This window comes from Oncorhynchus gorbuscha, linkage group LG02 (genome assembly GCF_021184085.1).
Source record: "Oncorhynchus gorbuscha isolate QuinsamMale2020 ecotype Even-year linkage group LG02, OgorEven_v1.0, whole genome shotgun sequence".
NCBI classification, from domain to species: domain Eukaryota; kingdom Metazoa; phylum Chordata; class Actinopteri; order Salmoniformes; family Salmonidae; genus Oncorhynchus; species Oncorhynchus gorbuscha.
Window position 1 is genome coordinate 110178297 of NC_060174.1, and position 22875 is coordinate 110201171.

General features: G+C 43.0%; 1 protein-coding gene and 2 long non-coding RNA genes across 6 annotated transcripts in view; all 3 read right to left on the reverse strand.

Moving 5' to 3' along the window:
- The window catches only part of LOC124015538 (cell adhesion molecule 2-like), a 946327-nt gene that overhangs the window by 353269 nt on the left and 570183 nt on the right, over positions 1-22875 (reverse strand). The window lies entirely within an intron of this gene.
- Positions 8710-18245, reverse strand: LOC124015607. The gene is made up of 3 exons (XR_006835195.1): positions 18183-18245; positions 10440-10599; positions 8710-8950 (listed from the first exon to the last, which is right to left on the reverse strand). It is a non-coding gene; the product is annotated as an uncharacterized LOC124015607 (long non-coding RNA).
- Positions 18976-22718, reverse strand: LOC124015611. The gene is made up of 3 exons (XR_006835197.1): positions 21112-22718; positions 19321-19397; positions 18976-19112 (listed from the first exon to the last, which is right to left on the reverse strand). It is a non-coding gene; the product is annotated as an uncharacterized LOC124015611 (long non-coding RNA).

The window sequence follows — 22875 nt, forward strand, 5'->3', positions numbered from 1 at the left end:
CACTACCAGTCCCCATTGATTTATCACTACCAGTCCCCATTGATCTATCACTACCAGTCCCCATTGATCTATCACTACCAGTCCCCATTGATTTATCACTACCAGTCCCCATTGATTTATCACTACCAGTCCCCATTGATATATCACTACCAGTCCCCATTGATATATCACTACCAGTCCCCATTGATTTATCACTACCAGTCCCCATTGATATATCACTACCAGTCCCCATTGATATATCACTACCAGTCCCCATTGATATATCACTACCAGTCCCCATTGATATATCACTACCAGTCCCCATTGATATATCACTACCAGTCCCCATTGATTTATCACTACCAGTCCCCATTGATTTATCACTACCAGTCCCCATTGATTTATCACTACCAGTCCCCATTGATTTATCACTACCAGTCCCCATTGATTTATCACTACCAGTCCCCATTGATTTATCACTACCAGTCCCCATTGATTTATCACTACCAATCCCCATTGATTTATCACTACCAGTCCCCATTGATTTATCAAGACCAGTCCCCTTTGATTTATCACTACCAGTCCCCATTGATATAGCACTACCAGTCCCCATTGATTTATCAAGACCAGTCCCCATTGATTTATTAAGACCAGTCCCCATTGATTTTTTAAGACCAGTCCCCATTGATTTATTAAGACCAGTCCCCATTGATTTATTAAGACCAGTCCCCATTGATTTATTAAGACCAGTCCCCATTGATTTATTAAGACCAGTCACCATTGATTTATCACTACCAGTCCCCATTGATTTATCACTACCAGTCCCCATTGATTTATCACTACCAGTCCCCATTGATATAGCACTACCAGTCCCCATTGATTTATCAAGACCAGTCCCCATTGATTTATTAAGACCAGTCCCCATTGATTTTTTAAGACCAGTCCCCATTGATTTATTAAGACCAGTCCCCATTGATTTATTAAGACCAGTCCCCATTGATTTATTAAGACCAGTCCCCATTGATTTATTAAGACCAGTCCCCATTGATTTATCAAGAACAGTCCCCATGCTTGTCTCAGAGCAGAGTGAAACGGAGCTAAAATAGTTGTAGGCTTTTGCTTCAAATCCTATTGTTTCGAACTTCAATATGCTCTTTAAATAAATAAATAATTTATCACTACCAGTCCCCATTGATTTATCACTACCAGTCCCCATTGATATATCACTACCAGTCCCCATTGATATATCACTACCAGTCCCCATTGATATATCACTACCAGTCCCCATTGATATATCACTACCAGTCCCCATTGATTTATCAAGACCAGTCCCCATTGATTTATCACTACCAGTCCCCATTGATATATCACTACCAGTCACCATTGATTTATCACTACCAGTCCCCATTGATATATCACTACCAGTCCCCATTGATATATCACTACCAGTCCCCATTGATATATCACTACCAGTCCCCATTGATATATCACTACCAGTCCCCATTGATATATCACTACCAGTCCCCATTGATATATCACTACCAGTCCCCATTGATATATCACTACCAGTCCCCATTGATTTATCACTACCAGTCCCCATTGATTTATCACTACCAGTCCCCATTGATTTATCACTACCAGTCCCCATTGATTTATCACTACCAATCCCCATTGATTTATCACTACCAGTCCCCATTGATTTATCAAGACCAGTCCCCATTGATTTATCACTACCAGTCCCCATTGATATAGCACTACCAGTCCCCATTGATTTATCAAGACCAGTCCCCATTGATTTATTAAGACCAGTCCCCATTGATTTTTTAAGACCAGTCCCCATTGATTTATTAAGACCAGTCTCCATTGATTTATTAAGACCAGTCCCCATTGATTTATTAAGACCAGTCCCCATTGATTTATTAAGACCAGTCCCCATTGATTTATTAAGACCAGTCCCCATTGATTTATCACTACCAGTCCCCATTGATTTATCACTACCAGTCCCCATTGATTTATTAAGACCAGTCCCCATTGATTTATTAAGACCAGTCCCCATTGATTTATCACTACCAGTCCCCATTGATTTATCACTACCAGTCCCCATTGATTTATCACTACCAGTCCCCATTGATTTATTAAGACCAGTCCCCATTGATTTATTAAGACCAGTCCCCATTGATTTATTAAGACCAGTCCCCATTGATTTATTAAGACCAGTCCCCATTGATTTATTAAGACCAGTCCCCATTGATTTATTAAGACCAGTCCCCATTGATTTATTAAGACCAGTCCCCATTGATTTATCAAGACCAGTCCCCATTGATTTATTAAGACCAGTCCCTATTGATTTATTAAGACCAGTCCCCATTGATTTATCAAGACCAGTCCCCATGCTTGTCTCAGAGCAGAGTGAAACGGAACTAAAATAGTTGTAGGCTTTTGCTTCAAATCCTATTGTTTCGAACATCAATATGCTCTTTAAATAAATAAGACCTACCCCACTTTTAACAGCACATTACTCAACACTAGTGAGACTCATGTTGCCTACGGTAGAGGCCTACAGTATATCGAAAAAAATAAATTCAATGACGTGACTCTCCGCCAATCATTTCATTTAGAGTATTGGAGGATTCTGTCTAAATTAATATCTAAGGGGCATTTTATATCATTCTAAATTAATTCATAATAATAAGCGCTTTGTTTAAAAAAGTAAAAATATTTTGGAGTTTTCATTTTCATTTAAACTGGAGTGATTGAGAAAAAGGCCATTCTTGAACATGGGGTGAGACATTCTCACAAATGTGTAAATAAAGCCGCCAATAACTACATTTAGAGGGTTGGAGGATTCTAAATGAATATCTATTTAGAGGGTTGGAGGATTTGGATAAGAGCGTCTGCTAAATGACTTAAATGTAAATGTAAATGAATATCTATTTAGAGGGTTGGAGGATTCTAAATGAATATCTATTTAGAGGGTTGGAGGATTCTAAATGAATATCTATTTAGAGGGTTGGAGGATTCTAAGTGAATATCTATTTAGAGGGTTGGAGGATTCTAAACTAATATCTCTGAATGTTTATAATATATGTCTATAATGAATATCTAAGGGACATTTTCTTTTAGGATCTGTGACAATATCTGAGAATAATAATAATCATTTTTTTAAACGAACAATATTTTTGAGATTTTGTTTTCATTTAATCTAGAATGAGCGAAAAAGCAATTGTTGTTCTCCATGCTTGTCTCAGAGCAGCGTGGAACAGTGCTGAAATAGACGTCCACACCGGGAAGGCTATATATAAAACGATGTTTTGGAGAATATTTAATTTTTAAAGAAACGACAGTGAGCGATTGTAATATGAATAAAGGCCAAAATAATATTTATAATGGACAAAATATAGCTCTGCTAATAGCCATGATGGCGAGTTCAAACAGGTGCAGTTAATACAGGTAATGAGTGGAGAACAGGAGGAGCTTCTTTAAAAAAAACAGGTCTGTGAGAGTCGGAATTCTTACTGGTTGGTAGGTGATCAAATACGTACGGTGGGAAGGACAAGTATTTGACACACTGCCGATTTTGCAGGTTTTCCTACTTACAAAGCATGTAGAGGTCTGTCATTTTGATCATAGGTACACTTCAACTGTGAGAGACGGAATCTAAAATCCAAAAAATCACATTGTATGATTTTTAAGAAACCTAGCTCAAGTTGGGGGGGGGGTCACACCTAGCTCAGCTATTAGACAATTCTTTAGTAAAGGTTGAATAGTCTATTGTTTAGCTCATAGTGTTTTCTGCCACGTTCAGTCCCAACCCCAATGAATACATTTGGCACAGCTGGATGGACTCGAATGTTGAGGGTTCTAAACCTGCTTGTTTCATTACAGTATTATGTCTCAGAGCAAATAGCCTGGATTGTTACTCCCATCTCATTCCTCTTCCACATGTCATTCTCCAACGGAGTGGCTCGCTTGTGGGATATGGCAGCACCTTCGCTTGTGAGTCAAGAATTCAGTATAGCAAGTTTGTATGAAGGTCTAGTTTTTCACAGGCAAATAGTAATATGCTCTAAACTGCTCTGGTGACAAATATACTTAGCTACCCTGTATTCAATCGTCTACATGGCTGAGAGAACCTCCTCAGATTAATGCAGATGAAGGGAGTTAGATATGCATAGGAAGTGTAGCTTACTGTTTTTTATTCTGTATATATGAATGACAAATCAGCCTTTACTTAAATCATGTTTCTAGTCTATTGCATAGTTACAATGTGAAGTCATTCATGTCCCAGGAGCAGGAGTGGTAAACACTGTTGAAGTGTATATCTGTAATACATACATGCATACATGCAGACATGCATTATACATACATGCAGACATGCATTATACATACATGCAGACATGCATTATCATGGGGTGGCAGGGTAGCCTAGTGGTTAGAGTGATGGACTAGTAACCGAAAGGTTGCAAGCTCAAATCCCCGAGCTGACAAGGTACAAATCTGTCGTTCTGCCCCTGAACAGGCAGTTAACCCACCGTTCCTAGGCCGTTCATTGAAAATAAAAATTTCGTCTTAACTGACTTGCCGAGTAAAATAATATAAATATAAAACGTTAGAATTACTTACATTTGCTTCCACCGTAATGTTTTTGTCAGACATCTTTTCTGACGAAAATCACCAGCGACGACGTCACATGTGTCATTAGATTCACTCTATATGATTATATGTATATATATGTGTATATATGATTAGTCATATAAAAACCTTGGGACCCAAATGCATAATGAGTGCTCTACCTCCCTCTTGTGGTGGTCTGGAGCAATGAAGCCATGATGCTGGGTACCTCTAACTTCTTATGGATGGGGGCAGTATTGAGTAGCTTGGATGAATAAGGTGCCCAGAGTAAACTGCCTGCTACTCATGCCCAGTTGCTAATACATGCATATTATTAGTAGTATTGGATGGAAAACACTCTGAAGTTTCTAAAACTGTTTGAATGATGTCTGTGAGTATAACAGAACTCATATGGCAGGCATAAACCGGAGAAAAAATCCAACCAGGAAGTGGGAAATCTGAGGTTTGTAGTTACCTCTAAGTCCCGCTGTACAACCTCGCAACTTTTAAAGTAGGATCCACTGTACACACATACACACATTATTACTCACACACACAAAAAACACACAACAATCTGTGTTCAACGCCTGTTCAATTATCTTGTGATCCAGTGTTTATTAGGGTTAGAGAGATGTGATCCAGTGTTTATTAGGGTTGGGAAATGTGATCCAGTGTTTATTAGGGTTAGAGAGATGTGATCCAGTGTTTATTAGGGTTAGAGAGATGTGATCCAGTGTTTATTAGGGTTAGAGATGTGATCCAGTGTTTATTAGGGTTAGAGAGATGTGATCCAGTGTTTATTAGGGTTGGAGAGATGTGATCCGGTGTTTATTAGGGTTAGAGAGATGTGATCCAGTGTTTATTAGGGTTAGAGAGATGTGATCCAGTGTTTATTAGGGTTAGAGAGATGTGATCCAGTGTTTATTAGGGTTAGAGAGATGTGATCCAGTGTTTATTAGGGTTAGAGAGATGTGATCCAGTGTTTATTAGGGTTGGGAGATGTGATCCAGTGTTTATCAGGGTTAGAGAGATGTGATCCAGTGTTTATCAGGGTTAGAGAGATGTGATCCAGTGTTTATTAGGGTTAGAGAGATGTGATCCAGTGCTTATTAGGGTTAGAGAGATGTGATCCAGTGTTTATTAGGGTTAGAGAGATGTGATCCAGTGTCTATCAGGGTTAGAGAGATGTGATCCAGTGTTTATCAGGGTTAGAGAGATGTGATCCAGTGTTTATCAGGGTTAGAGAGATGTGATCCGGTGTTTCAGGGTTAGAGAGATGTGATCCAGTGTTTATCAGGGTTAGAGAGATGTGATCCAGTGTTTATCAGGGTTAGAGAGATGTGATCCAGTGTTTATTAGGGTTAGAGAGATGTGATCCAGTGTTTATTAGGGTTAGAGAGATGTGATCCAGTGTTTATTAGGGTTAGAGAGATGTGATCCAGTGTTTATTAGGGTTAGAGAGATGTGATCCAGTGTTTATTAGGGTTAGAGAGATGTGATCCAGTGTTTATTAGGGTTAGAGAGATGTGATCCAGTGTTTATTAGGGTTGGGAGATGTGATCGTGTTTATTAGGGTTAGAGAGATGTGACCCAGTGTTTATTAGGGTTAGAGAGATGTGACCCAGTGTTTATTAGGGTTAGAGAGATGTGATCCAGTGTTTATTAGGGTTAGAGAGATGTGATCCAGTGTTTATTAGGGTTAGAGAGATGTGATCCAGTGTTTATTAGGGTTAGAGAGATGTGATCCAGTGTTTATTAGGGTTAGAGAGATGTGATCCAGTGTTTATTAGGGTTAGAGAGATGTGATCCAGTGTTTATTAGGGTTAGAGAGATGTGATCCAGTGTTTATTAGGGTTAGAGAGATGTGATCCGGTGTTTATTAGGGTTAGAGAGATGTGATCCGGTGTTTATTAGGGTTAGAGAGATGTGATCCAGTGTTTATTAGGGTTAGAGAGATGTGATCCAGTGTTTATTAGGGTTAGAGAGATGTGATCCAGTGTTTATTAGGGTTAGAGAGATGTGATCCAGTGTTTATTAGGGTTAGAGAGATGTGATCCAGTGTTTATTAGGGTTAGAGAGATGTGATCCAGTGTTTATTAGGGTTAGAGAGATGTGATCCAGCGTTTATTAGGGTTAGAGAGATGTGATCCAGTGTTTATTAGGGTTAGAGAGATGTGATCCAGATCAGCACTCTCACATGTGATCACTGTCTGGGGACTTTGCTGTTGATGGAGGTCTGTGTCATGGCTGTTACTGTATGTAATCTCTTGTTGAGTGAACGTGTCTCCCCTTCTAGAGGGAAAGGGAAGGGGGACACCTAATTCAGTTGCACATCTGAATGCATTCAACCGAAATGCGTCTGCATTTAACCCCTCTGAATCAGAGCAGTATGGGGTGGCTGCCTTAATCATTGCCATCAGCTTGGGAGTTAATTGCCTTGCTTATAAGGGCAGAATGGCAGATTTTTCCACCTTGATGGCTCAGGGGTTCAAAGCAGTGAACCGGCTCTTACCGGCTCTTACCGGCTCTTACATTCTCTAACTGGCTCTAACTGGCTCTTACATTCCCTTACTGGCTCCAACTGGCTCTAACTGGCTCTTACATTCCCTTACTGGCTCTAACTGGCTCTTACATTACCTTACTGGCTCTAACTGGCTCTTACTGTCCCTTACTGGCTCTAACTGGCTCTAACTGGCTCTTACTGGCTCTTACTGGCTCTTACTGGCTCTAACTGGCTCTAACATTCTCTTACTGGCTCTAACTGGCTCTTACATTCGCTTACTGGCTCTTACATTCTCTTACTGGCTCTTACATTCCCTTACTGTCCCTTACTGGCTCTAACTGGCTCTTACTGGCTCTAACTGGCTCTAACTGGCTCTTACATTCCCTTACTGTCCCTTACATTCCCTTACTGGCTCTAACTGGCTCTTACATTCCCTTACTGGCTCTTACATTCTCTTACTGGCTCTAACTGGCTCTTACATTCTCTTACTGGCTCTTACATTATCTCACTGGCTCTAACTGGCTCTTACTGTCCCTTACTGGCTCTAACTGGCTCTAACTGGCTCTTACATTCCCTTACTGGCTCTTACATTCTCTTACTGGCTCTTACATTCTCTTACTGGCTCTAACTGGCTCTTACATTCCCTTACTGGCTCTAACTGGCTCTTACTGGCTCTAACTGGCTCTAACTGGCTCTAACTGGCTCTAACTGGCTCTAACTGGCTCTTACATTCCCTTACTGACTAACTGGCTCTTACATTCCCTTACTGGCTCTAACTGGCTCTTACATTCTCTTACTGGCTCTAACTGGCTCTTACTGTCCCTTACTGGCTCTTACTGGCTCTCACTGGCTCTAACTGGCTCTAACTGGCTCTAACTGGCTCTTACATTCCCTTACTGACTAACTGGCTCTTACATTCCCTTACTGGCTCTTACATTCTCTTACTGGCTCTAACTGGCTCTTACATTCTCTTACTGGCTCTTACATTCTCTTACTGGCTCTAACTGGCTCTTACATTCTCTTACTGGCTCTAACTGGCTCTTACTGTCCCTTACTGGCTCTACCTGGCTCTTACATTCTCTTACTGGCTCTTACATTCTCTTACTGGCTCTTACTGTCCCTTACTGGCTCTAACTGGCTCTTACATTTCCTTACTGGCTCTAACTGGCTCTTACATTTCCTTACTGGCTCTAACTGGCTCTTACATTCCCTTACTGGCTCTAACTGGCTTTTACATTCCCTTACTGGCTCTAACTGGCTCTTACTGTCCCTTACTGGCTCTAACTGGCTTTTACATTCCCTTACTGGCTCTAACTGGCTCTTACTGGCTCTTAGATTCCCTTACTGTCCCTTACTGTCCCTTACTGGCTCTATCTGGCTCTTACTGATCCTTACTGGCTCTTACTGTCCCTTACTGGCTCTTACTGTCCCTTACTGTCCCTTACTGGCCCTTACTGGCCCTTACCGTCCCTTACTGTCCCTTACTGACTCTTACCGTCCCTTACTGGCTCTTACTGTCCCTTACTGGCTCTTACTGTCCCTTACTGTCCCTTACTGGTCCTTACCGGTCCTTTCTGGTCCTTACTGTCTCTTACTGTCCCTTACCGGCTCTTACTGGTCCTTACTGGCTTTTAATGGCCCTTACCGGCTCTTACTGGCCCTTAACCGTTAGGCTATCTGCCGCCCTAAAACCAGAGAGTGAATGTGTTCTGGGGCTGTATGTATCAAGCCTCTCATTGTGTTAGGGTTGACAGCCTACCTTCCTTCACCAGAGAATGGATGTGTTCGTTGCCCAGCCAGAATTCATCGTTCCACAGCTTAAAGTCTCCAAACCCGTCTCTGTAGTCCACCCAGTCTCTATGGAGGAGAGAGCATTCACTGGGTCAGTCTAGAACATTCACTGGGTCAGTCTAAAACATTCACTGGTTCAGTCTCTATGGAGGATAGAACATTCACTGGTTCAGTCTAGAACATTCACTGGGTCAGTCTCTATGGAGGAAAGAACATTCACAGGTTGAGTCTAGAACATTCACCCGGTCAGTCTCTATGGAGGAGAGAACATTCACTGGTTCAGTCTCTATGGAGGAGAGAACATTCACTGGTTCAGTCTCTATGGAGGAGAGAACATTCACTGGTTCAGTCTCTATGGAGGAGAGAACATTCACTGGTTCAGTCTCTATGGAGGAGAGAACATTCACTGGTTCAGTCTAGAACATGCACTGGTTCAGTCTCTATGGAGGAGAGACCATTCACTGGTTCAGTCTTTATGGAGGAGAGAACATTCACTGGTTCAGTCTCTATGGAGGAGAGAACATTCACAGGGTCAGTCTAGAACATTCACTGGTTCAGTCTCTATGGAGGAGAGAACATGGACTGGTTCAGTCTATATGGAGGAGAGAACATGCACTGGTTCAGTCTCTATGGAGGAGAGAACATTCACAGGGTCAGTCTAGAACATTCACTGGTTCAGTCTCTATGGAGGAGAGAACATGCACTGGTTCAGTCTATATGGAGGAGAGAACATGCACTGGTTCAGTCTCTATGGAGGAGAGAACATTCACTGGTTCAGTCTCTATGGAGGATAGAACATTCACAGGGTCAGTCTAGAACATTCACTGGTTCAGTCTCTATGGAGGATAGAACATTCACTGATTCAGTCTCTATGGAGGAGAGAACATGCACTGGTTCAGTCTCTATGGAGGAGAGAACATGCACTGGTTCAGTCTCTATGGAGGATAGAACATGCACTGGTTCAGTCTCTATGGAGGAGAGAACATGCACTGGTTCAGTCTCCGTGGAGGAGAGAACATGCACTGGTTCAGTCTCCGTGGAGGAGAGAACATGCACTGGTTCAGTCTCCGTGGAGGAGAGAACATGCACTGGTTCAGTCTCTGTGGAGGAGAGAACATGCACTGGTTCAGTCTCTATGGAGGAGAGAACATTCACTGGTTCAGTCTCTATGGAGGAGAGAACATTCACTGGTTCAGTCTCTATGGAGGAGAGAACATTCACAGGGTCAGTCTAGAACATTCACTGGTTCAGTCTCTATGGAGGAGAGAACATTCACTGGTTCAGTCTCTATGGAGGAGAGAACATTCACTGGTTAAAGTCTCACACTTGCTGCTTCCCCTTGCATCACTATGCTGACGTGATCAAGACAAAGGAGATGATTGTGGACGACAGGGAAAGGAGGAGGACTAAAACAATTTGATTTGAAACACAGCAGCAGGATGCCACAGTGCTGATGTGATAAACTACTAGCTGATTGCACAGGTTAAACAGGCCAGCTTTCCAAAGATCGCACACACACACACACACACACACACACACACACACACACACACACCTGTTGAAGTCAACCCTGCCATGTCTTCGTCGCTGTATAACAGTCCATCCCCCTCCATCTTCCATGTCACAGAAGACTAGGACCGGCTCCTGATCCACTCTAGGTCTGATCCGGTAAAACCCGGAGTCTGGCCTCTGTCTGTCATACAGCTCAGAGCAGTCTGGAGGTGAGAGGTGACACACGCAGAGATATTATCACAACTAACTATGAAGGCATATTTTACTGAAAAGGTGTAACACTCAATTACCATTAAAAAAAATATTATATTATTTAAACAAATAAAATCACATTTTATTGGTCACATACACGTATTTAGCAGATGTTATTGCAGGTGTAGCGAAATCTCCAACAGTGTAGTAATACCTAACAACATACAACAATAAACATGAATCTAAAAATTAAAGAATGGAATTAAGAAATACATAAATATTAGAATGAGCAATGTCGGAGTGGACTAAAATACAGTAGAATAGAATATAGTGTAATGACCTGACTAGATCATAAAGGAACAATTGTCCAGACAGAGGATTGAGTTACGAATTGACAGTTAATTACCCCAACTTTACACAGGCTACTGTTTGGCCGTTGCCCACGCCAAATAAATGAAAGATACCCCACAAGCCAAGCGTGACCTTCTCTTGTGAAGGCCAGACGTAAGAGAGAGAACAAAGGCTAAACCTGGTCTTAACTTCCAATGCCCCACCCCCTGCCCAACCCCCTCCACGCCACTCCACCAACCGCCAGGATGCCCGGCATCAGAACATTCCAGGCATTCCCGTGATTGGCAGATAGCAGGTTGATTGTCATGTCGGACCCCGTGAACACTGGGTACTGGTAAGTACAACACAACCAACTAATAGCCTAACACATAACACACAGCTGTCTGTGCGGGTCGCTACAATGGCATATAGCCTATTGGACATGACTTTTCTATAATATCTTCTGTTTGGGTGTCTCAGGTCAGGTCTGAGCCATGATCAGAATGAGTCTCTGTCTATTTCCAGCCCTGACATTTCTACCTGTCCTGATCTAGTGTTTGACCCCTGACCTCCTCACACCGTCTCACTATCCATGTCTGCTTTTAGCTCCCACCTCTAATTCACTGTGTTATAATGGACCTTATGCTTGTTATGTCACCTCTGTAACCAGGTATCAAACATACTGACCTTTCTGACCCTGTCCCATGACCCTACTTCACTGTGTTATAATGGACCTTATGCTTGTTATGTCACCTCTGTAACCAGGTATCAAACATACTGACCTTTCTGACCCTGTCCCATGACCCTACTTCACTGTGTTATAATGGACCAGATGTAACTGACCTTTCTGACCCTGTCCCATGACCCTACTTTCAAGAACCGACCATTTAAATTCCTCTATGAGTTTTGTTTAGTGTCCATTTACATATTTATTTAAGTATTTGTTGTATATTGGGCTTGTGCTGCAGAGCATCATGGGGGTTTGTATATGTGTTGAGGTGATCACATTCCAGATAAATGGTTGAACTGATTCCTGTCTCCCGTCTCATCGTTATTGAATTGTTATACAGACGTGGTTATGAAACCCACGAGACAAAAGATTGGTGATGAGTAAGTCTGAATCTACAGGAACTATTCTGTCTGGAAGATGAGTAGGTCTGAATCAGAATCTACAGGAACTATTCTGTCTGGAAGATGAGTAGGTCTGAATCAGAATCTACAGGAACTATTCTGTCTAGAAGATGAGTAAGTCTGAATCTACAGGAACTATTCTGTCTGGAATAAGTCATTTTTTTCAACTGTTTAAAACGGTTATTTTCTGTGGTTCAGTCTAGGCTAATGTTAGCACAGTGTATTGCTAGCAGAAGCGTACATAGCCGAGCGCTAAGACAGAGAGAGTTAACATCGTCATGGACGGCAGAGAAAGACTCCAGACAAACGTCGGAGCGGGAAAATAACGTGATTAAAAAGGAACCAATAAAAACAGCGATTAACGGAAAGGACATTTATTCAACTGTGAGGACGAACTCTGGAATTAAAAACTGCTAAATGAGTGAACTTGAGGGGGAAACGTCACTGAGTGAAGTGAATGAGGAAACTATTGAAGCGAGTGAGGATCAGGAGCTGTAATTGTTGGAAACATCTGACAGATTGGTGAAACTCTTGAGCAGTGGAGCTCATATCCAGAACGGTTTAAATATTTTGTTCTTGTAAATGACATTGATGAGGACAACATTGTGCCTGCATTTGTTTTTGTGTGTTGGGGCCAAATAAATGTAATTTACTAGGCAAGCCTGCCACAGCCAGAAAGAACAGGTGCCATCCAACCCGGAAGCCAGCCGCACCAATGTGTCGGAGGAAACACCGTGCACCTGGCAACCTTGGTTAGCGCGCACTGCGCCCGGCCCGGCCAAACGCTCCCTAACCCGACGTACGGGGATATTGTGGAGATACTTAAAGTGTAACGGTTTTCTGTATGTGAAGGAGAGTCAGACCAAAATGTGGCGTGGCTATTGTGATCCATGTTTAATGAAACAAAGTAAACACGAATCAAATACAAAAACAATAAACGAAAACCGAAACAGCCTAATACTGGTGCAAAGTAACACAGAGACAGTAACAAGGACAATCACCCACAAAACCCAACACCAAACAGGCTACCTAAATATGGTTCCCAATCAGAGACAATGACAAACACCTGCCTCTGATTGAGAACCATATCAGGCCAAAACATAGAACTAGACAAACTAGACATGTAACATAGAATGCCCACTCAGCTCACACCCTGACCAACCAAAACATAGAAACATACAAAGCAAACTATGGTCAGGGTGTGACATAAAGGATATTTTTCACCAGAACCACTAGTTAATGCTGAAAGGTTCAGGCTCCACAGGACACATCAGGAAGAGGGACAATCAGGGCCAATGTTTGATGCTGCATTAAAGAAACTATCAGAACACTGTGAGTTTAATGGTGTTCTAAATGACATCATTAGAGACAGACTAGAATGTGGGCTACGGAGTGAAGCTGCACCAAAGAGACTGTTAACTGAAAGTAATCTGACCTTGACGAAGGACATTGAAATCAGTGTGTCCATGGAACCAGCTGTTAAAGAGGCTCACCAGTTGAGTTCATCACGAACTTTTGTATTTATTTTTTATTTCACCTTTATTTAACCAGGTAGGCAAGTTGAGAACAAGTTCTCATTTACAATTGCGACCTGGCCAAGATAAAGCAAAGCAGTTCGACACAAACAACGACATAGAATTACACATGGAGTAAAACAAACATACAGTCAATAATACAGTAGAAAAATAAGTCTATATACGATGTGAGCAAATGAGGTGAGATAAGGGAGGTAAAGGCAAAAAAAGGACATGGTGACGAAGTAAATACAATATGGCAAGTAAAACACTGGAATGGTAGATTTGCAGTGGAAGAATGTGCAAAGTAGAGATAAAAATAATGGGGTGCAAAGGAGCAAAATAAATAAATAAATACAGTAGGGGAAGGGGTAGTTGTTTGGGCTAAATTATAGATGGGCTATGTACAGGTGCAGTAATCTGTGAGCTGCTCTGACAGTTGGTGCTTAAAGCTAGTGAGGGAGATAAGTGTTTCCAGTTTCAGAGATTTTTGCAGTTCGTTCCAGTCATTGGCAGCAGAGAACTGGAAGGAGAGGCGGCCAAAGGAAGAAATGGTTTTGGGGGTGACCAGAGAGATATACCTGCTGGAGCGCGTGCTACAGTTGGGTGCTGCTATGGTGACCAGCGAGCTGAGATAAGGGGGACTTTACCTAGCAGGGTCTTGTAGATGACCTGGAGCCAGTGGGTTTGGCGATGAGTACGAAGCGAGGGCCAGCCAACGAGAGCGTACAGGTCGCAGTAGTGGGTAGTATATGGGGCTTTGGTGACAAAACGGATGGCACTGTGATAGACTGCATCCAATTTGTTGAGTAGGGTATTGGAGGCTATTTTGTAAATGACATTGCCGAAGTCGAGGATCGGTAGGATGGTCAGTTTTACGATGGTATGTTTGGCAGCATGAGTGAAGGATGCTTTGTTGCGAAATCGGAAGCCAATTCTAGATTTAACTTTGGATTGGAGATGTTTGATGTGAGTCTGGAAGGAGAGTTTACAGTCTAACCAGACACCTAGGTATTTGTAGTTGTCCACATATTCTAAGTCAGAACTGTCCAGAGTAGTGATGCTGGACGGGCGAGCAGGTGCGGCAGTGATCGGTTGAATGGAATGCATTTAGTTTTACTTGCATTTAAGAGCAGTTGGAGGCCATGTAAGGAGTATTGTATGGCATTGAAGCTCGTCTGGAGGTTTGTTAACACAGTGTCCAAAGAAGGGCCAGAAGTATACAGAATGGTGTCGCATTGAAGCTCGTCTGGAGGTTTGTTAACACAGTGTCCAAAGAAGGGCCAGAAGTATACAGAATGGTGGTGTCTGCGTAGAGGTGGATCAGAGGCCAGAGCGACATCAAATGAAATATAAATTTGATTTGTTTAACACTTTATTGGTTACTACATGATTCCATATGTGTTATTTCATAGTTTTGATGATTTCACTATTATTCTACAATGAAAAAGATAGTACAAATAAAGAAAAACCCTTGACTGAGTATGTGTTCTAAAACCCTTGACTGAGTAGGTGTTCTAAAACCCTTGACTGAGTAGGTGTTCTAAAACCCTTGACTGAGTAGGTGTTCTAAAACCCTTGACTGAGTAGGTGTTCTAAAACCCTTGACTGAGTAGGTGTTCTAAAACCCTTGACTGAGTAGGTGTTCTAAAACCCTTGACTGAGTAGGTGTTCTAAAACCCTTGACTGAGTAGGTGTTCTAAAACCCTTGACTGAGTAGGTGTTCTAAAACCCTTGACTGAGTAGGTGTTCTAAAACCCTTGACTGAGTAGGTGTTCTAAAACCCTGGAATGAGTAGGTGTTCTAAAACCCTTGAATGAATAGGTGTTCTAAACCCCTTGAATGAGTAGTTGTTCTAAAACCCTTGACTGAGTAGGTGTTCTAAAACCCTTGAATGAGTAGGTGTTCTAAAACTTTTGACCGGTAGCGTATTTGATTAGATATTTTTTTAGAACAAACTATGTTGAGATTTGGCAGAAATTGTAGAAATTTGGCAAGCAAAATTGACAAAAACAGGATGTGGCTCTCAAATTCTCTTTTACTAGAAACAGAGAAGTTTCCAAGAGGAGCAGAGGAGACTGGTGGGAGGAGTTATAGGAGGACAGGCTCATTGGCTGGAATGGAATAAATAAATGATGTGTTTGATGCCGTTCCATTCATTCCATTCCAGTTTTTACAATGAGCAAATCCTCCTATAGCTCCTCCACCAGCCTCCTCTGGTGTGTACATGCAAGTATGCTTGTGTTCATGTTCCTGTATTGTATCTGTACACTACCGTTCAAAAGTTTGGGGTCACTTAGAAATGTCCTTGTTTTAGAAAGAAAAGCAATTTTTTGTCCATTAAAATCACATCGAATTGATCAGAAATACAGTGTAGACATTGTTAGTGTTGTAAATGACTATTGTAGCTGGAAACGGCAGATTTTATTTTTATGGAATATCTACATAGATGTACAGAGGCCTGTTATCACTCCTGTGTTCCAATGGCACATTGTGTTAGCTAATCCAAGTTTATCATTAAAAGGCTCATTGATCATTAGAAAACCCTTTTGCAATTATGTTAGCACAGCTGAAATCTGCTGTCTTGATTAAAGAAGCAATAAAACAGGCCTTTTTTAGATTAGTTGAGTATCTGGAGCATCAGCATTTGTGGGTTCGATTACAGGCTCAAAATGGCCAGAAACAAAGAACTTTCTTCTGAAACTCGTCAGTCTTTTCTTGTTCTGAGAAATGAAGGCTTTTCCATGCAAGAAAATCACAAGAAACTGAAGATCTCATACAACGCTGTGTACTACTCCCTTCACAGAACAGCGCAAACTGTCTCTAACCAGAATAGAAAGAGGGGTGGGAGGCCCCAGTGCACAACTGAGCAAGAGGACAAGTACATTAGAGTGTCTAGTTTTAGAAACAGACGCCTCACAAGTCCTCACCTGGCAGCTTCATTAAATAGTACCCACAAAACACCAGTCTCAACATCAACAGTGAAGAGGTGACTCTGGGATGCTGCCCTTCTAGGCAGAGTTCCTCTGTCCAGTCTAAACATCAATAGTGAAGAGGCGTCTCCGGGATGCTGGCCTTCTAGGCAGAGTTCCTCTGTCCAGTCTCAACGTCAACAGTGAAGAGGCGTCTCCGGGATGCTGGCCTTCTAGGCAGAGTTCCTCTGTCCAGTCTCAACGTCAACAGTGAAGAGGCGTCTCCGGGATGCTGGCCTTCTAGGCAGAGTTCCTCTGTCCAGTCTCAACGTCAACAGTGAAGAGGCGACTCTGCGACTCTGGGATGCTGGCCTTCTAGGCAGAGTTCCTCTGTCCAGTCTCAACGTCAACAGTGAAGAGGCGTCTCCAGGATGCTGGCCTTCTAGGTAGAGTTCCTCTGTCCAGTCTCAACGTCAACAGTGAAGAGGCGACTCTGCGACTCTGGGATGCTGGCCTTCTAGGCAGAGTTCCTCTGTCCAGTCTCAACGTCAACAGTGAAGAGACGTCTCCGGGATGCTGCCCTTCTAGGCAGAGTTCCTCTGTCCAGTCTCAACGTCAACAGTGAAGAGGTGACTCCGGGATGCTGGCCTTCTGTCCTCTGTCCAGTGTCTGTGTTCTTTTATCCATCTTAATCTTTTATTTTTATTGGCCGGTCTGAGATTTGGACTGTTGGAGGTTGTGGACAGGTGTCTTTTATACGGATAACAAGTTCAAACAGGTGCCATTAATACAGGTAACGAGTGGAGGACAGAGGAGCCTCTTAAAGAAGGTCTATGAGAGCCAGAAATCTTGCTTGTTTGAGGTGACCAAATACTTATTTTCCACCATAATTTGCAAATAAATTCATTAAAAATCCTACAATGTGATTTTCTGGATTTTTTTTCTCCTTTTGTCTGTCATAGTTGAAGTGTACCTATGATGAAAATTACAGGCCTCTCTCATCTTTTAAAGTGGGAGAACTTGCACAATTGGTGGCTGACTAAATACTTTTTTGCCCCACTGTATAAAGTCAACTGAAATAGTTGAAATAGAAATAGACACAAATAGACTGAAATGTTTTGAATGAGAAACGCAAGAATAGATTTGGTGATTCTACACCTCCTGTTGTCATGAGGTGTTATAGAATAGTGTGGCCTGGAACAGAACAGAGCTGATGTAGAGTTCAACTCTTTCTACACCTGGTAGCGTCTCCTTGTGTCCATATGGTGTTCTCAGAAGATACTGGTGACACAGCCATACAGTAGACAATGTTGAAAGGTTCCCGGAGGATGTAGCTAGCAGATCCGCTTGCTTACAGCTGCACTAGGGTCAGACAGGCTTCCTGTGTAGATTAGGACACCACGGAGCCAGCACAACATACGGCTCGGGAAAACGTACCTCAATAGAGGGATGAGAAATGCGTTGTACTCCGAATTGTCCCATTATCCCAACTGTTACACCGAGAATATTGAATGACTGCTAGAGAATTCGGAGAACAACACATTTCTCATCGTCCGACCCTAGCGCAGCTGTAAGCCAGTGGATCTGTTGGCTAACGGAGGATGTAGCCTCTTAGCCTGATCCCAAATCAGTTTAAGTGTCGTCTTGGTCATTGACAATGATGACTATACTGTAGGAGTTGGCAGAACAAGGCTATGAATCTCTCACCTTTGTCATGTACGATGAGGCTTCCTGCTGGAGGCAGAGAGGCGCCTGTCCTGTATTCCTCTGTTAGGTTGAAGTTACTGGTCAGGAAGAAGAAGAATTTGACTTTATTGTCCAAAGCAAAGGAATTTAGCTTTTTTCCATATCAAATTCTCCCCGAAAGATTGAAATACTGGTTAGAGTTAGGGTTGGGGTCAGGGTCAGAGGCAGGATTGGGGTTTGGGTCGGTGTCAGAGGCAGAGGCAGGATGGGGGTCAGAGGCAGGATTGGGATCAGGGTTGGGGTCAGGGTTGGGGTCAGGGTTGGGGTCAGGGTCAGAGGCAGGATTGGGGTTGGGGTTGGAGGCAGGGTTGGGGTCAGGGTCAGAGGCAGGGTTGAGGTCAGAGGCAGGGTTGGGGTCAGAGGCAGGGTTGGGGTCAGAGGCAGGGTTGAGGTCAGGGTTGGGGTCAGGGTCAGAGGCAGGGTTGGGGTCAGAGGCAGGGTTGGGGTCAGGGTTGGGGTCAGAGGCAGGATTGGGGTCAGGGTTGGGGTCAGGGTTGGGGTCAGGGTCAGGGCAGGATTGGGGTTGGGGTTGGAGGCAGGGTTGGGGTCAGGGTCAGAGGCAGGGTTGAGGTCAGAGGCAGGGTTGGGGTCAGAGGCAGGGTTGGGGTCAGAGGCAGGGTTGAGGTCAGGGTTGGGGCCAGGGTCAGAGGCAGGGTTGGGGCCAGGGTTGATTAGATGGGGAGACTCCATAATGTTATGTTCATGGAGATTCAACAGAATACAAGCTACAGAGAAGTAGTGTGTCATGCTACACCTGGGTAGTAGGGGGGTGATGATGTAGCTGTGTGTCTTGACATGGTTGAGCTGCCACACTCCGATCAACAGTTTGTTCTCCAGAATACGGACATCACGTCTCAACTCCTCTAGTTCTAGAACACAGGGGTCAGATGCCTCGTGGGAGATAGAGGACATTTAAATCACTCACTCACTCAATCAATCAATAAATCAATTCATGGTGTCCCCAAAGAGAAATTGGCTTTGTATGCAGTAAACAGAAGCTTCCCAAAAGCATCTTGTTGAAAGGAAGCTGGCCCTAAGGAAGACTACAGAGTCAGCGAATGGTATGCGTAGAATGCTCCCCACAGTGATTGGTACATACTGAGAGTCGAGGTGACGCCATGGTTTGGCACACCAACACCAGCAGTAGCATCAGAGACATGATCTTCAGTTAGAAGTCTATAACAAGATAAAATAATAACGAATATGAAAGGCTAAACTCAATCAATATATGCAGGCAAAGGACATTGACACGTCCAATAACTAATCCAAGTATATTTCATCTATCAACAGGGCTACGTAGCAGGTACAGGGCATTCAGGAAGTATTCAGACCCCTTCACTTTCTCCGCCTTATTCTAAAATGGATTAAATAAATGTGTTTACCTCATCACACAATACCCCATAATGAATAAGCGAAAACAGGTTTTTAGACATTTTTACAAATGTATAAAAAGTAAACAACAGAAATACCTTTCTTACATAAGTATTCTGACCCTTTGCTATTAGACTCTACATTGAGCTCAGGTGCATCCTGTTTCCATTGATCATCATAGAGATGTTTTTTCCACCTGTGGTAAATTCAATTGATTGGACATTTTTTGGAAAGGCACCTGTCCATATAAGGTCTTACAGTTGACAGTGCATGTCAGAGCAAAAACCAGGCCATGAGGTCGAAGTAATTGTCCGTGGAGCTACGAGACAGGATTGTGTCGAGGCACAGATCTGGGGAAGGATACCAAAACACATTTCGGCAGCATTGAAGGTCCTCAAGAACACAGTGGCCTCCATAATTCTTAAATGAAAGAAGTTTGGAACCACCAAGACTTCCTAAAGCTGGCTGCCTGGCCAAACTGAGCAGTCAGGGAGATGACCAAGAACCCGGTGGTCACTCTAACAGAGCTCTAGAGTTCCTCTGTCGAGATGGGAGAACCTTCCAGAAGGAAAAACACCAATCAGGCCTTTATGGTAAAGTGCCCAGACGAAAGCCACTCCTTAGTAAAAGGCACATGACAGCCCGCTTGGAGTTTGCCAAAAGGAACCTAAAGACTAATACCAAGAGATACAAGATTATCTGGTCTCATGAAACCATGACTGAAGTCTTTGGCCTGAATTCTAAGTGTCACGTCTGGAGGAAACCTGGCACCATCCCTACGGTGAAGCATGGTGGTGGCAGCATCATGCTGTGGGGATGTTTTTCAGCGGCAGGGTCTGGGAGACTTGTCAGAATTGAGGGAAAGATGAACGGAGCAAAGTACAGAGAGATCCTTGATGAAAACCTGCCCCAGAGTGCTCAGGACCTAAGACTGGGGCGAAGGTTCACCTTCCAACAGGACAATGGCCCTAAGCACACAGCCAAGACAACGCAGGACTGGCTTCGGGACAAGTCTCTGAATGTTCTTGAGGGGCCCGGCCAGAGTCTGGACTTGAAACCGATGGAACATCTCTGGGGAGACCTGAAAACAGCTGTGCAACGACGCTCCCCTTCCAGCCTGACAGAAGAATGGGAGAAACTCCCCAAATACAGGTGCGCCAAGCTTGTAACGTCATACCCAAGAAGAATCCATGCTGTAATCACTGCCAAAGGTGCTTCAACAAAGTACTGAGTAAAGGGTCTGAATATTTACGTAAATGGGATATTTACTTTGTCATTATGGGGTATTGAGTGTAGAATGAACAAAAAAAATGTTAATCCATTTTAAAATGAGGCTGTGAGGTAACAAACTGTGGACAAAGCCAAGGGGTCTGTATACTTTCCGAATGCTCTGTATCTAGGCTAAAAAGTAACACTGATATTAGGCTACATTACATAGATTGGAATATATGAAATAGTTTAATATTTCTCATTTAACATAAAGTTTATAAAAACAGAAACTTGGATATCGAGAGCCTACCTTAACTTCTTCAGCGTTTCTTCCGTTGGTGAGTGAAAGAAGGTCTGTCGTCTAGGTGCAGTGTGTTCAGATACTGTGCCCGTTATATCGGTGATTTATCAGCCCAGACGCGGTCTGCTTGGTTCCGCATGGTTCACGTTAAGAGAAAGAGAAGAATGGTGTTAACCAAGAAATCTGATGGAAGATCAGTTTGCCTTCTCCCTCTGGTGGTCAAGGTAGGGAGTTGGTGTGGATACGCTGATCTCAGATCAGTGACCCCACCGACCACCTGTGTCGAGGCTGGCTGCTCCTCTGTGGGGAAGATTTGAGGATTGTCCCAATTTTTTATGTGGTGTAGTACGTTTGACCAGGGCCCATAGCGCTTTGATCAAACGGAGTGCACTAAGTAGGGAATAGAGTTCCATTTTGGACACTCCGGTGCATGAAACAACATTTTTCACATACCACTCTCCTCAGTCTGGTCCTGGAAACAACATGATGTATCATCCTACCACTCTCCTCAGTCTGGTCCTGGAAACAACATGATGCATCATCCTACCACTCTCCTCAGTCTGGTCCTGGAAACAACATGATGCATCATCCTACCACTCTCCTCAGTCTGGTCCTGGAAACAACATGAGGCATCATCCTACCACTCTCCTCTGTCTGGTCCTGAAATCAACATGAGGCATCATCCTACCACTCTCCTCTGTCTGGTCCTGGAAACAACATGATGCATCATCCTACCACTCAGTCTGGTCCTGGAAAAAACATGAGGCATCATCCTACCACTCTCCTCTGTCTGGTCCTGGAAACAACATGATGTATCATCCTACCACTCAGTCTGGTCCTGGAAACAACATGATGTATCATCCTACCACTCTCCTCTGTCTGGTCCTGGAAACAACATGAGGCATCATCCTACCACTCTGTCTGGTCCTGGAAAAACATGAGGCATCATCCTACATTTGAAATGGAAGTGTTCTTTTAGTTTCCGTATCAGGTAGTGTTCTGTGTTTTTTTTCCATCAACAGAACCAGTCATTCCAGTTATTGATTCCAGATGTTTTCTCAGAATCCTTACCAGCTGCAACTGAGGAAAAAAAAGACTGTTTTTGTTACATGAAAAGATGCATCACATTTTTATTGGCATATTCACTGTATTAAAGGGAGTCTACGTTTCTTCCATGTGAAATGGTGCCCATTTGAGGTGCAGGGGGACTACTAGGTGAGACCTACAAGAGGAACAGGGCGGAGAGGAGCAGACTGAAAACCAATAACTTCTCGAACAGTCCCTCGACTGGGCACAGATCAACGTCTAGTTTTGATTTACACTTGGTTGAGTTGTCAAAGTTGGGTGAAAAAAAGATTAAATGCCTTTACATTGATTACTTTTTTGAAAATCCAATTATATTTCCACTTTGATTCAACGTCATCCCATAGATTATTTTTGTTTAAATTGACATGGAAACAATGTTGATTTAGCGAGTTTTTCCTTCTTTTCCCTCTTGTCATTTAGGTTAATATTGTGGAGTAACTACGATGTTATTGATCCATCCTCCGTTGTCTCCTATCACAGACATTAAACTCTGTTACTGTTTTAAAGTCACCATTGTCCTCATGGTGAAATCCCTGAGTGGTTTCCTTCCTCTCTGGCAACTGAGTTAGGAATCTTTGTATCTCTGTAGTGACTGGGTGTATTGATACACCATCCAAAGTGTAATTAATGCTCAAACGGCTTTTTTTCATATTTACTCACCTACCAATAGGTGCCCTTCTTTGTGAG